Source organism: Microtus pennsylvanicus, chromosome 12 (assembly GCF_037038515.1).
Source record: "Microtus pennsylvanicus isolate mMicPen1 chromosome 12, mMicPen1.hap1, whole genome shotgun sequence".
In the NCBI taxonomy this organism is placed as follows: Eukaryota; Metazoa; Chordata; class Mammalia; order Rodentia; family Cricetidae; genus Microtus; species Microtus pennsylvanicus.
The window spans coordinates 34,876,707-34,890,602 of NC_134590.1; the positions used below are offsets into that span (position 1 = coordinate 34,876,707).

A 13,896-nucleotide genomic window follows, 5' to 3' on the forward strand; every position below is an offset into this window, starting at 1 on the left:
ATTCGACACAACCAAACCTGACAGACTGGAGTTCAGTTCCTAGGGTCCACATGGTAGGAAGAGAGAACCAGTTCCAACAAGTTGTTCTCCACCTGTGCTATGCCCCACATGTGCATGGGCAGGCACAAATACACAAACAAATAAAGAAATTTGAAAAGCACTCTCTACTGCTTACTATACATATGCTAAACATAGAGAACAAGATAAAGGGCAAATTGTAAATATTAGAAAGAACAAATAATACTCTGGTTTCTCTTCAGATCACATAAATCTTTCACCTTTTACTAGAAAACAAATCTGTTGGTGTTTCTAATATAATTTTATCAAATGAAAATTAATTTTATAGCCATATTAGGATTCATTAAACCTTTATTGTTTATGATAAGGATTCTGCTAAATCACCTACTAAGGTCATCATTGTGCTAGGTTCAGTGGGGCTAATACAAGAATTAAATGAAAAATTTTAAGTAAAATTTGGCTATGGAAACAAGGCTAATGTAGCCTGAACCAGCTATGGAGCAACTGGCTAAACGTTTTAGAAGCAAATAATATGTCTAGACCCATAGAGTTCCATTTCTTTGATACCCACTTAGCCTAAAGCCCTCTTTGTATGACTCTTTCCTTGCAGAAGTCAGGCTGATAAAGTTCCACATGGGCAAACATCATCTACTCAATAGGCATTTAGTAAGTGCCCACTGTGAACAGACATCTAAATTCTAGTGATTTGACTCATTACAAAATGAAAATAAGAAAATCCAGCAATGTGTAGCTAGCATCATGGGAAGGAAGTTATAGGAAGGGATTTCACTAATCTCCTAAGCCTGTAAGCAGTTCTTTCACTGATGAATGTCCCTAGTTCTGTGGTAATCATATTAACAGCAGGGAAGGAAAACCAGGGCATTGGGAATCTGTGGTTAGGAAACACAAATGTTTCTTGATGGGCTCACCTAAGCACATTTTTATGTTTTTCTATTATCAAGATAGCCAAAAGGAATGATGTGAGTTTAAAACAATTTATTGGGGCTGGAGAGATGGCTCAGAGGTTAAGAGCTTTGCCTGCTCTTCCAAAGGTCCTGAGTTCAATTCCCAGCAACCACATGGTGGCTCTAAATAAAAGTTTGGTGCCCTCTTCTGGCCTGCAGGCATACACACAGACAGAATATTGTATACATAATAAATAAATATTTTTAAAAAAACATCTTATAAAAAAAACCAACAATTTATTGGTGTTTTTCAGGGGGACAGACATGAGACTAGCTCCTCATGTGTTTGTTTTTTACTTCCTCGGGGAAAAAAGACCCTAGATGCTATACTCAGAGGCTTTCCGTCCCTGTCAGCTGTGTGACCTTGGGAAAGTCATTTATTCCCTGCCTTAGTTTCCTCATCCATTAAATGAAGAAAAGGACATCTTCTACCTTGCTGGGTTGCCTGTCCTGGTTTCTAAATAAAGTAACAATGTTGCCTTAGCATTGTAAGGCAATCTTCTGTTAACATCAAATACAGCGACTGAGGAAAGATTACCTGCCCAGCCCTTCTTTCCAGCTAAGAGTCACAAAACAAGCCTCAAGTTCTGACAGTGACAGCTGTACCAATGCTGTCAGAAAATGACTGTCATTTTTACACTACTAGTTTTCAACCTGTATTTCTGAAAACAGGCCTTAACTTATTAGCTAAAAAAATCGGTTTTATGTAGAAACACTGTGATACTGAAAGGCGTGGCCTTTAATATTTATGTTTGCAATGATCCTAGTTCTCTGAGATCAGAGTGGAAGGAACTCATGTTTGGAGAAGGGGACATTTGGGGCTGGTAGGCAAAGAGCTGAGGAACCAGTCATAGCAGCCATGGTAGGTCCTTCAGGGCGAGTTTAGAGGCGTGGCTCATCGCAGTAGACATCCACTTTCACTGGAATGAATACACCACAATGATAACCGAGAAACTGAGAAACGTGAAATTTTATATGAAAGTCAAACTATATACAGTTGAGTTATTAAAAACTGCAGTTCACCTTAGGCCCAAGGCCCTTGGGTGAGTAGGCACCCTTTCGAGGTTAAGGAAAATGGGTGTAAGAGGGTCTAAGAATTGCCCAAAGTTAGTCAGTATTCATATATATATATATTGGTTTCTCCAGACAGGGTTTCTCTGTAGCTTTGGAGCCTGTCCTGGAACTAGCTCTTGTAGACCAGGCTGGTCTCGATCTCACAGAGATCCACCTGCCTCTGCCTCCCGAGTGCTGGGATTAAAGGCATGAACCACCACCACCCAGCCAGTATTCTTATTTTAAAAGCTGGCAGTAGACCAAGGTTTATCGTTTCCTGTTGGACCTTACTGAGTTACTGAGGGAGATAAGTCCCATAGAGACCTAGTAGGCTAGACACTGTCAAGGGCTAGTGACGGGTGGAACGGGGAGTGATTGTTGACGGATATGGGATTTGTTGACTCACATCAACAGAAGCAGAATGGTGCAGCAGATAGATCCAGCCCCTGTATTCGTGGAGATCAGCGTCTCTATGAACAGAAGACGGGAATAACCCTCACGCCAGCCCAGTTTGTAAAATGTGACGGGTGAAAGGGAAAGAGCTAAGTCCCTGACATTTTTCAAAGGCAGTGACTTTTAAGGACAGGTAAGTTAGTCGGAGGAAGCTGGGGAGGAGCAGGAAATCTACTGTGGGTGCCCTTGGCAAAGTAAACGGTGCCTGCGTTCAGGAGCCTTAAATGAAGCAGCCCGTGGCATGTTTAGAATACTGGGGTGTGGGAGGTGATCAGTTCAGCGGGAACAGAGTTGGAAATGGGGAGAAGTGAGAAGAGGAGGCAGATCACACGTGACAGCAGGGACTGTCACCTGGCTTTCGGGAGGCGCGTGACTTGATCTGATTTGAGTTTCTACAGCATAGGGAATGGATTGGATTAGAGTGAAGGAAGGCCAGAAGCAGGAAAATTTGGGGATGGGGAGGGGTGGTCTTGGTGACGCTGTGTGCCTTAGAGTGGTGGCACTGAAGTAAGGCCAGGGGACAGATGTGTCAAAAGTTGAATCAGCAAGGCTTAGAGCAGTTGGAGTAGAATGTTGGCGAGGAGCCTAGGATTATTCCAAGTTTCTGCCATGAGTGACAGGGGTCATTCATTGTCTTGGGGACACAGGAGAGGAGATTTCAGTTGTTGACTTGCTGGGCTTAGGTGCTTCTGGAAACATCTGATTGAATATGGCAACGGTAGTCAAGGTCTGCTGCACAGAAGGTTAACCTGGAGCCATAGACAAATGAGTCACTGCTTTGAGTATGGGTCTGGAATGCTCCTCAAAGCCTGTGTGTTAAGAGTTTGGTCCTCTGCCTGCGGTGTTATTGAGATGTGGCAAACCCATTAAGAAGCAGGTCTTAGATACAGGGAGTTGGGTCACACACTGGGGCGTCCCCTTTGAGTTGTTATCGGGATGTTGAGCCACTCTTGTTTCCTTTGCTTTCTTGCTACCTCGAGGTAAGTAGGTCTCCTTCTCGTACGTATTTGTACCATGATATACTGGGACATCACAGGCCAAGAGACCGTGGACTTTGAGCCTCTGAATCCCTGAGCCTAAATAAAATTTTCCTCCTTTGAAGTTGGCTAAAGTGATTTCACAGTGACAGGGGTCTCGCGGAATAAACGGATACTGAAGCCGTAGTAGTGAGACCTTGGGGGAAGAAGAAGGAGAAGAGAAGGAATCGCAGGTCATGACCATGAGGAAACAGCAGCAGGCAAGAGAGAACTCGACAGAAGGAAGGAGCCTGAAAAGCAGACAGAGACACAGCCAAGAAGGAAAGAGGAGAAGCGTGGGGTCATTGTGTCACAGAAGCCAGGAGAGGAAGAGGTGATGAAATACGCCCAAAGCTGAAGGGAGGTCAGTGGGACAGAGGCGAAGCTTTTTTTGAAATTCCTAGTAACAAGGGAGTTGCTGGTAACTGGAAGACTTCAGTGGAAATTTAATTTTCAACAGGCAGATGAGAGACCTGAGAATAGGGCACCCGCAAGAATTATTTTAAGAAGTTGATCTGTGGCATAGCCAGAAAGAAATATCCATTTTTTTCCAATGAAATTTTCTTAAACGCACACACAACAAACAAACAAACAAGATAGGACAGAGTTAACTGAGTTTAAGCGGTAAAAGGTTGCCAACAAACCAAGGAAGAGACGCTGAAAGTGCAGGAGAGAAAGTTGTGATTAATAGGACAAGATGCTGTATAAGATGCAGGGGCGGGGGTGAGATGGGGGCACACATGGGCCATATGACACAGGGGGTGGAGATGGGGTGGGGACACGCATGGGATTTAGGAAGAGAACTGGAGTAACTGAGTGTGATCACTGTAACAGAGGGAAGAGAAGAGTGCTAGTTGCCTTTTGTCACTGTGGTCTGACACCATGACCAAAACTGACTGAGGGAAAAATCTAGTTGTTTTATAGGAAGAGGGACCATGATGGGTGTAGAGACTTAGCAGAAGACTGCAAGAAACCGTGAGAGCATAGCTTTAAACACACGTAGCGGAGCTGGAGAGATGGCTCAGCAGTTAAGAGCACTGGCTGATCTTCCAAAGGACCCAAGTTCGATTCTCAGAACCCACACGGCAGCTCACAACTGTCTGTAACTCCAGTTCTAGGAGCTCCAACACCTTCATACAGATATACAGGTAGGCAAAACACCAATCACATAAAATAAAATTAATTAATTAATTAAACACATGTAGAAAATAGGGAGAGCCCAACTTCTAGTGATGTACTTCCTCCAGCAAGGTCCCATGACCTAAAAGTTCTGTCACGTGTCCCAAAAATGCCACCAAGTTTTTAAATCGTGAGTCTATGGTGGGGGGAAGCACACTGCTCATTCAAGCCACCACAGAAGGGGAAGACGCTTTGAGTGCATTTGAGTGTCTGGGCTTCCTTCAGTGGATGCTAGAACCAGCTCCTACCAGCTCACAGCAGCCTACTGTGAAACTGGCAGGACTTTGGACTTTGACAAGTTTAACCTATGTGATCGTTGGCAGCTGGAATCTTGCCACACTGAGAATATTTAGGGTAACAAGACCAACATGCCCAGGTGAAAACTTCCCTGCATTCTAGACCCCCAGAGAGCCAGTCATTGAGTGTTTATTCTAGCCACTTCAGGGAGGGCAAGTCAACAGCTCTGTCTGGTCCAGTCATATGCTAGTGTAGGAAGTCTGAGGGAGGGCAGGAGGCGGAACTCTGCAAGACATGGTAGACAGAGAGAGAATGCCTGCTGGAAGAATACTAAATATGTTGCACTGTTTTGAGGGAGCAATCAAAATTGGAGCCCTTGAGTTTGTGGCAAGCAATGTGCGCATTTCCCTGAGCCCTGCAGGCTCAGCATGGGAATCTCAATAGAAAAACGAACCTGTGATTTGGTTCAGAACTTTTTTCTTTTGAGACAAAGTCTTGCTGCATAGCCCAAGTTGATCCAGAATGACCTGGCTGGCAGTCATGGATGAGCACACGAGGGTAGCTGCCATGCTGTCCCCCAGAACCTGAAGTTCAAAGGGGAAAGAGGTGAAACTGGAGGAAGACCTGTGTGAAGAGGAGCGGGTGAAGGAGCCCGGTTTCCTGGCTTCATATAGGTCAGTCTTTCTTTTCACAACCCTCCTTCCCTCCCTCCCTCCCTCCCTCCCTCTCTCTCTTTCCCTCCCTCCCTCCTCCTCTCTCCCTCCCTCTCTCTCTCTCCTTCCCTCTCTTTCTTCCTCCCCCCTTCTTCCTCCCCTCCTCCTTTCTTCCCTCCCTCCCTCCCTCCCTCCCTCCCTCCCTCTCCCTCCTTCCCTTCCTCCCTCCTCTCTCCCTCCCTCTCTCTCTCCTTTCCTCTCTTTCTTCCTCCCTCCTTCTTCCTCCCCTCCTCCCTTCTTCCCTCCCTCCCTCCCTCCCTCTCCCTCCTTCCCTTCCTCCCTCCTCTCTCCCTCCCTCTCTCTCTCCTTTCCTCTCTTTCTTCCTCCCTCCTTCTTCCTCCTCTCCTCCCTTCTTCCCTCTCTCCCCCCTCCCTCCCTCCCTCTTCCTCTCTCCAATGAAACCATTACCTGGGTTCATTGTTTTCAGTTTGCCCTTAGTATTTAGCAGTATTTTAGAAGGCAGCTTTCAGATTCAAGCACCACTTCTTCTCCCAGCTTGGTCTGATGAAAACCAAATTATTATTATTTTGGATCCCCCCCCCCCAAGACAGGGTTTCTCTGTGTAATCCTGGCTGCCCAGGAACTTGCTCTGCAGACCAGGCCAGCCTTGAACTCAAAGATCCGCCTTCCTCTGCCTCCCAAGTGCTGGAATATGCACCACTACCGCCCAGCTTATATTATTCTTATTTCAGATATAATCCTCTGGACGCAATGCTCAGTGTCGTCAGAAGAACTTAGAGTACTCATGAGCCACAGGATAAATGAGATAACACGGAGACAAACATGTTTTTTAACATTTTAATGTGGATGATCTCATAGTTAGCAATCTTCTGCTCTGCGTTAGCAACTGCCTGCCAATAAATAACCACTTCTCTTCATCAATAGCAAGTATAAATGCCATGGATATTAGTTGGCAAATTATTATAAAAGCATAACAGTAGTAAGCGTGTGGGGGCTTCAAGCTTGCTTTCTCAGCGTCGCTTAGCCAAGCACTGGAGAAAACCATTCCTTTATTATACGGGATTTGTTTATGAGATTCAATTAGAAGCTGACCTAGTGATGAGAGTGAACGATGGCAGAGCCACAAGAAAGCACAAATCCACTGTGACAAGATGAGCCTCCAAGACGCGAGGACTATTACTTTTCATTTCAGAAGACAATGCGTTTTTATTTAGCAGATGCCTACCTATATTTCTCCTGATATTCTCGTGATTATTCTGTCAAAAAATTGTGTAGCCGGCAGACTATGCTCCCCATGTCACTTTCCCGCTGGATTTAGTGCCTTGACCGTAGTGCCGATGCTTTAACTTCTCACTATGTATCCATAGCCAGCACTTTCCTTCCAAATTAAAGATGTCACTTCAGCAAGATAACCAAATCGATGGCACTCCTGCATGCGAAGTTTATCACAGTTTATGTCACACTCAACAAATATAATTCACTTTCACCACCCTGGTATTAGCTGGATGCCACGGCTTTGACATATCTAGGCTCGTCAGTGCTGTGGTGATAAATCTCGCTGGTGTAGCGCCTGTGCTTTCTTACAAAGCATAAGAAGGTGAACGAGATGCATTGTTCACAACGGGGAGGGCAAGAGTCTTCACCCTTGTGATGATGTCATTCTATTTCCTGTAAGAGCAGCAGACTTCCTCTGGTCAAACAGAAAACAAAAGCTATCCACTACATTAATTCATTCATTCATTCATTCATTCATTCATTTACTTATTTATTTATTTATTTGAGACAGGGTCCCTCTGTGTAGCCTTGGCTATCCTGGAACTCACTCTGTAGACCAGGGTGGCCTCAAACTCATAGCTCATCTGTCTGCCTCTGCCTCCTGAGTGCAGGCATTAAAGGCATGTGTGACCATGTCTGGCTTATTTTTAAATTCCACTTTGTTTCCAGAACTGAAAGCTGATCTCTGCACATGATAAGCAGGTGCCCTGCCACTGAGCTGCGCCTGGCTCCTGTTGTGTTATTTTCTAACTTTGCATTATTGTACCTGAAGGGTTTTTTTCCTATGTCACTCTTCACACTGGCCAGCAAGGGGAGTTATGGGAATGGTTACGGCTGTCTACAGAGAGACAACGGGAGTCATCCTCCCGTGGTTGTTTGTTACTGACATTGCCTTGCACCTTCTGTATGATGCTGGTAGCATTTGACTGCTGTATGCGGCTCTAGTTTTCCTTTCTTCTAATAGTTTGCTGATCAAAAGGTAACTGTGGGGCTGGAAAGATAGCTCAACTGCTTTCTCTTCCAGAGGTCTCAGGTTCGATTCTCAGAACCCACACAGTGGCTCACAACCGTCTGCAATTCCGACTCCAGGAGATTTGACCCTCTCTCTTCTTAGCCTCCTTAGGGTCCAGTCAGACATACATGCAGGGAAAAACACTTGTTCACATAAAATAAATTTTAAAAAAACCAAGCTTTTTGAAAATATTTAAATTAACTGTGAACTTCAAAGTGGAAAACCTGTCATAATGGTGTTCTGTGCTCAGGTGACACAAAAACCTAATTGTAGCCATGAGTAACCCCAAAACCCTTAATGCGGATAAGACAGCATTCAGCTGCCTTCAATAAAAAGGGACTTACATGAAAAGGAGGTGGCCTTGAGGAGATCCAAGGCAAATACCAGGACTGAGGAGGCCTTTGTTTCAAGTTCTGCTGGGGCTTAGGGAGATTGACAGGTACCACTGCCTTCCAAAACTGAATCCCCAGGGGAAGCTCCTGGCCCCCAGCCTTGCAGGAGCTAGAGAGTCAAAGAGGGGTGGACGAAGAGGCCTTTGCAGGGATTTGGGGGAGACTTTTCACCTGTGAGCAGCCCAGGACACCTCTCTCCCTTAAACTATCCCTTCTCAGCCGCAACCAGGGGCTTCTGTGCTCTTTCCTGAGCCGTTCCGGAGCTGTCTGTTGTGGCTGCCATAGTTACCGCTAATCACCGCCTTCACAGAGTGACGAACTCACTTGCTAGGGACCAGGGTCAGTGATTAGGTCGCTCAGCTCTCCAGTATCCTTCCTGGCTACAAATATGACACTTTGCTAATGGAAAAAAAAAATGGACTACTAACCAATGACTAGTTTTTCTCTCTGTGTAGGTTAGGTTTACATTTCTTTCTTTTTTCTTCCTTCCTTCCTTCCTTCCTTCCTTCCTTCCTTCCTTCCTTCCTTCCTTTCTTCTTTCTTTCTTTCCCCTTTGGTGGGAAGGCCTTATTAGGTTACCTAGGCTGATTTCCAACACATGATCTTCCCCACTCTACAGTACCTGGGATTCCCAGGCACATGTCACTGGACCCAAGCAATTAGGGTGGTTTTAGAAACATTTGGGGCCAGGCGGTGATGGTGCATAACTTTAATCCCAACACCCAGGAGGCAGAGGCGAAAGAATCTCGGTGAGTTCAAGGCCAGCCTGATCTACAGAGTGAGTCCCTGGTTAGCCAAGGCTATACAGAGAAACCCATCTCAGAAAAACAAAAAAGGTAAAATAAAAAAAAATCAGCTTACTTTGGGGACTGGAGCAATGGTTCAGTGGTTACAAACACACACTATTCTTGCATGGAGAATCAATGATTCTGGAATCAGTTCCCAGTACTCTCATCAGGTGGCCCACAACCACTTGTAACTTCAGCTCCAAGGGATCCGATGCCCTTCTCTGGCCTCCATATCCACCTTCACATGCCCATATACACATACATCCACATAAATAAATAATAAAATAAGTCTTTAAAAAAATATCTGAGCTGTGGATAGGCTCAATGGTAGAATGCATATCTCATATGCAAGATCTCCTGGGTCTGGTCCCTAGGCACTGATAAACATATAATAAATAAATCTTAGATCAATAATGTGCCTTGTTCTTTGCTTACATACAGATTGGTGTTTTATAAAGGCAATGGTCTGACCTTAAGAGTCAGGGACGTAGGGGCTGGAGAGATGGCTCAGTGGTTAAGAGCATTGCCTGCTCTTCCAAAGGTCCTGAGTTCAATTCCCAGCAACCACATGGTGGCTCACAACCATCTGAAATGAGGTCTGGTGCCCTCTTCTGGCCTGCAGGCATACACATAGACAGAATATTGTATACATAATAAATATATATACATATATATATACACACACACATATATATATATATGTATATATATATAAAAGAGTCAGGGATATAAATTTTTATCTCAGTCTGTCACTTACTAGCTGTATAGTCTTGAATAACTTGTAATTTTCTGAGTTCCATGTGTTTTAAATTTTTTTTTTAAAATTTGTATTTGCAAAATTTATTGGTTTTGTGTGTGTATATGTATGCCCAGGTCAGAAGACACCTTGCAGGGGTAGCTCCTCTTTCCACAGGTGGGTCCTAAGGACTGAACTCGGATAATAAGACTTGGCAGTGGATGCCTTTCCTCACTTTGCCACTCCAACCCTCAGTTCAGTATGTTCTTGTTACAAACACGGGGAGGGCTGGTTACAGTGCCACCTGCCAGTAGAACAGGCTAAAGAGGTGGTGGTAGGAAAATCACAGAAGTAGGGAGGGCTGAGCTGGGCTGTATCTTACTGGTAGGGAGCTTGGCTCACACGGGAGCAGGTGAACACTCACGTCATCCAAAAAGAAAGGCAGGGAGGCCTGGCCTGGCTTCCACCCTAAGAGCTAAACTTCAGCAGAGACAGTGCAGGTGGTGTTAGCTGCATGGACACAAGGGTCTCCATAACTGCACAGGCTCAGAGATCAAGCAGATCAGGGAGTTGGCTTTTGGTTTTTCGAGACAGGGCTTCTCTGCGTAGCCTTGGCTGTCCTGGAACTTGCTCTGTTGACCAGACTATTGTCAAACCCAGGGAAACATCTGCCTCTGCCTCTCAAGTGCTGGGATTAAAGACGTGCACCACCACTGCCTTTAATTGGGGTTTTGATGCTGCTTATTTCTCGTACTAACTGGGCAATGTTAATCAAGTGATTATCAGCATTATTTCAAGCCTTAATGATACAATGTATGTGAGAGCCTTAGTGTTGCTATCAGAACATAAGTATCCAACAAATGCTAGCTATTATAATAATAATGTTGATGATCATAATTCATACAGTTCTCAGGAGACATTTTATAAACCCTAGGTTGCAATAACTTGAGTCTGAAATGAGATCAGCTGTTGTGAATAAGCCTGCTCATTTGATCCTGTGCTTAAGAGAATTTAAGAGATAGAGCCAGAGAGATGGCTCACTGGGTAAAGGTCCTTGCTATGCAAGCCTGGCAGCCCAAAGCCTGGCAACCCATCCCCCAGAACCCGCACAGAGGTGGAAGGACTCCAGGAAGATGTTGTCCTCTGACCTACGTACATATGCCATGACACACACATGTACGCACACACATGTATTAATAGTAATATATTTAAAAAAAAACTTTAGGAATTTAAGAAATAGGGTCTTGAGAGATGGCCCAGTAGTTGAGAGCATTGTCTGCTTCTCTGGAAGACCTGGATTTCATTCCCAGTACCCACATGCTAGCGAACAACTGTCTGTAACTCCAGTTCTGGTAGATCCAGTGATGGAGGAAGGTCATTGGTTAAAAAAATAAAGAAACTGCCTTGGCCCATTTTATTGGTTAGAACATAGGTGGGTGGAGTAAACAGAACAGAATGCTGGGAGGAAGAGGAAGTGAGCTCAGAGACACCATGCTCCCCTCTCCCGGGCAGACACGCGATAGCTCTGCTCTCTGAGGCAGAGACACGAAGCTCAGACCCAGGATGGACGTAGGCTAGAATCTTTCCCGGTAAAACTGATGCTACACAGATTATTAGAGATGGGTTGATCGGGATATGAGAATTAGCCTGTAAGGGCTAGAGTTAATGGGCCAAGCAGTGTTTAAAAGAATACAGTGTCCGTGTAATTATTTCGGGGCATAAGCTAGCAGGCGGCTGGGGTGCTGGGGACGCAGCCCCACCGCTCCTATTACAACAGATCCAGTGCCTGTTTCTGGCATCATAGGTACCAGGCACACATGTGGTACACAGCCATGCATGCAGGCAAAACATCCAAACATGTAAGATAAAAATAAAGAATTTAAGAGATAGATTAAAATTACAGAGAACTTTGCAAAGTGTTTTAATTGTACTGTGTGACATGTGACAAACTGTGACTCCAGGCTTTGTAAAAACCAGTCAATAGAACAAATTCCTTTGCTGTGTTCAGCAATAGTTCTGTGTGTATAAAAAGAAAAAAAAATGGCTTCTTTCCATTTTAAGAGCAGTTTAGAATTTTAATTTATAGGTTTCAAATTTTTCTCATTATAATGTTTGAGCTTAACTTTAAAAATTATGCTCAGACACTAATTTTTAGGAATAAGCTACGCTCGCTAGGATTTAAATGTCATGGTTGAGTGTGCGTTCCATGCCAGGCCATGCTAAGACATTGAAGTGGATAAACAAATTCTGGGTTAGTCAGCTTGCTGAAAGAAAATGTCCATAGGGACTGGAGAACTTGAGAGCGCTTCTTGTTCTCACAGAAGACCTGAGTTTGAGTCCCAACTTTAAACTGCCTGTAACTCCAGCCCGAAGATACCCAATGCCTCTAGCCACCTCAGGCTCTCAGGTGTACAAACCAACCCATCCCACACACCACACTCAAAATAAGACAATAAAATCTTAGGATAAAATGCGTAAAGAAGCTGGGCTTATTTTGACTGACAATTTGGGAAGTTCCATCCCATGCTCTCGAGCCTGTGACAAGGCAGCCTGTATCGGAAGTGACCCATGGCTAAAACAGTCATCTTATGGCTGGGACACAAGAGAGAAGATAGAAGGGCCTAGATCCCACTGCCCTTCAAAGGTTTGTCCCCAGTGTCCCAAGAGACCTTCATCTAGCTTCCCCTCTTCATTTGGTATTTTAAAATGTTTTTGTTGGGCTGGAGAGATGGCTCAGAGGTTAAGAGCACTGACTGCTCTTCCAGAGGTCCTAAGTTCAATTCCCAGCAACCACATGGTGGCTCACAACCATCTGCAATGAGATCTGGCACCCTCTTCTGGCCTGTAGGTGTACATGCAGGCAGAGCACTCTATATATATATAAAAATTAATGAATAGGCCCCAGTCACTGAGCCGCCGCCGAGGACTCAGCTGCCTCCCCCTCGAGCCCCCTCGCTTCCCGACGCTCCGTCCCCTCTTTCGACCCCTTTGCTGATGCAAGTAAGGGTGATGACCTGCTTCCTGCTGGCACTGAGGATTATATCCATATAAGAATTCAACAGAGAAACGGTAGGAAGACCCTTACCACTGTCCAAGGGATCGCTGATGATTACGATAAAAAGAAACTAGTGAAGGCGTTTAAGAAGAAATTTGCCTGCAATGGTACTGTAATTGAGCATCCAGAATATGGAGAAGTAATTCAGCTACAGGGTGACCAGCGCAAGAACATATGCCAGTTCCTAATAGAGATTGGACTGGCTAAGGACGATCAGCTGAAGGTTCATGGGTTTTAAGTGCTTGTGACTCTGAAGCTTAAGTGAGGATTTCCTTGCAATGAGTAGAATTTCCCTCCTGTCCTTTGTCACAAGTTTAAAAACCTCACAGCTTGTATAATGTAACCATTTGGGGTCCGTTTTTAACTTGGACTAGTGTAACTCCTTCATGCAATAAACTGAAAAGAGCCATAAAAAAATTAATGAATAAAATAAAATGTTTTTGTTGGCATATGTTAATTATAAATAATAGGTTTTATTATGGCACATTCATACATGTACCTCTTTTTTTTAATCCCATTTTCCTCTCTTGTTCTCCTCCCATTAAACCCCTTGAGCTTCATTATGGTTACTTAGAGGAGGGAGGGTAGAGTTACTTACAGAGGCATAAACACCTTACCAGTGGCTGTACCACCAAGGATAAAGTCTCTCCCTCCCCCACTACTCCTTAACCGCCTATGGATTCTCACAAAGAGACGGGACCTTGTGAATCACTACTCCTCTGTGACAGGGTATTGAAGAGACCCATCTTGCTCAGGCAATCACAGCTGCTGAGACTTCAGGAACACAATGGCCCTGTCATGGCCAGAAGTCAGATTCTACACCAACCCACTGGTCCAGTTCTTACACTCTTTCCCCCCTTTGTTCCATCTTATACGCTGTGGTCTCCTCCTCTAAACCTTCAATATATAGGTCTTTGGGGAATCCTCCAGATCCAAACTGTAGCAGACCAGACCCCTGTCTGCCTAAAGCTGACCCTCAAGGTTGGCCTACCTTCCAAGTGTTAATTTTTATAAAGGGTCTGCCTGTCTCTGTTATGAGCCCA

At 44.7% G+C, this 13,896-nt stretch overlaps 1 pseudogene; it reads left to right on the forward strand.

Moving 5' to 3' along the window:
- The first annotated feature begins 2,423 nt into the window (after positions 1 to 2,423).
- On the forward strand, positions 2,424 to 13,288 carry LOC142832372 (eukaryotic translation initiation factor 1 pseudogene; annotated as a pseudogene).
- Positions 13,289 to 13,896: the final 608 nt, after the last annotated feature.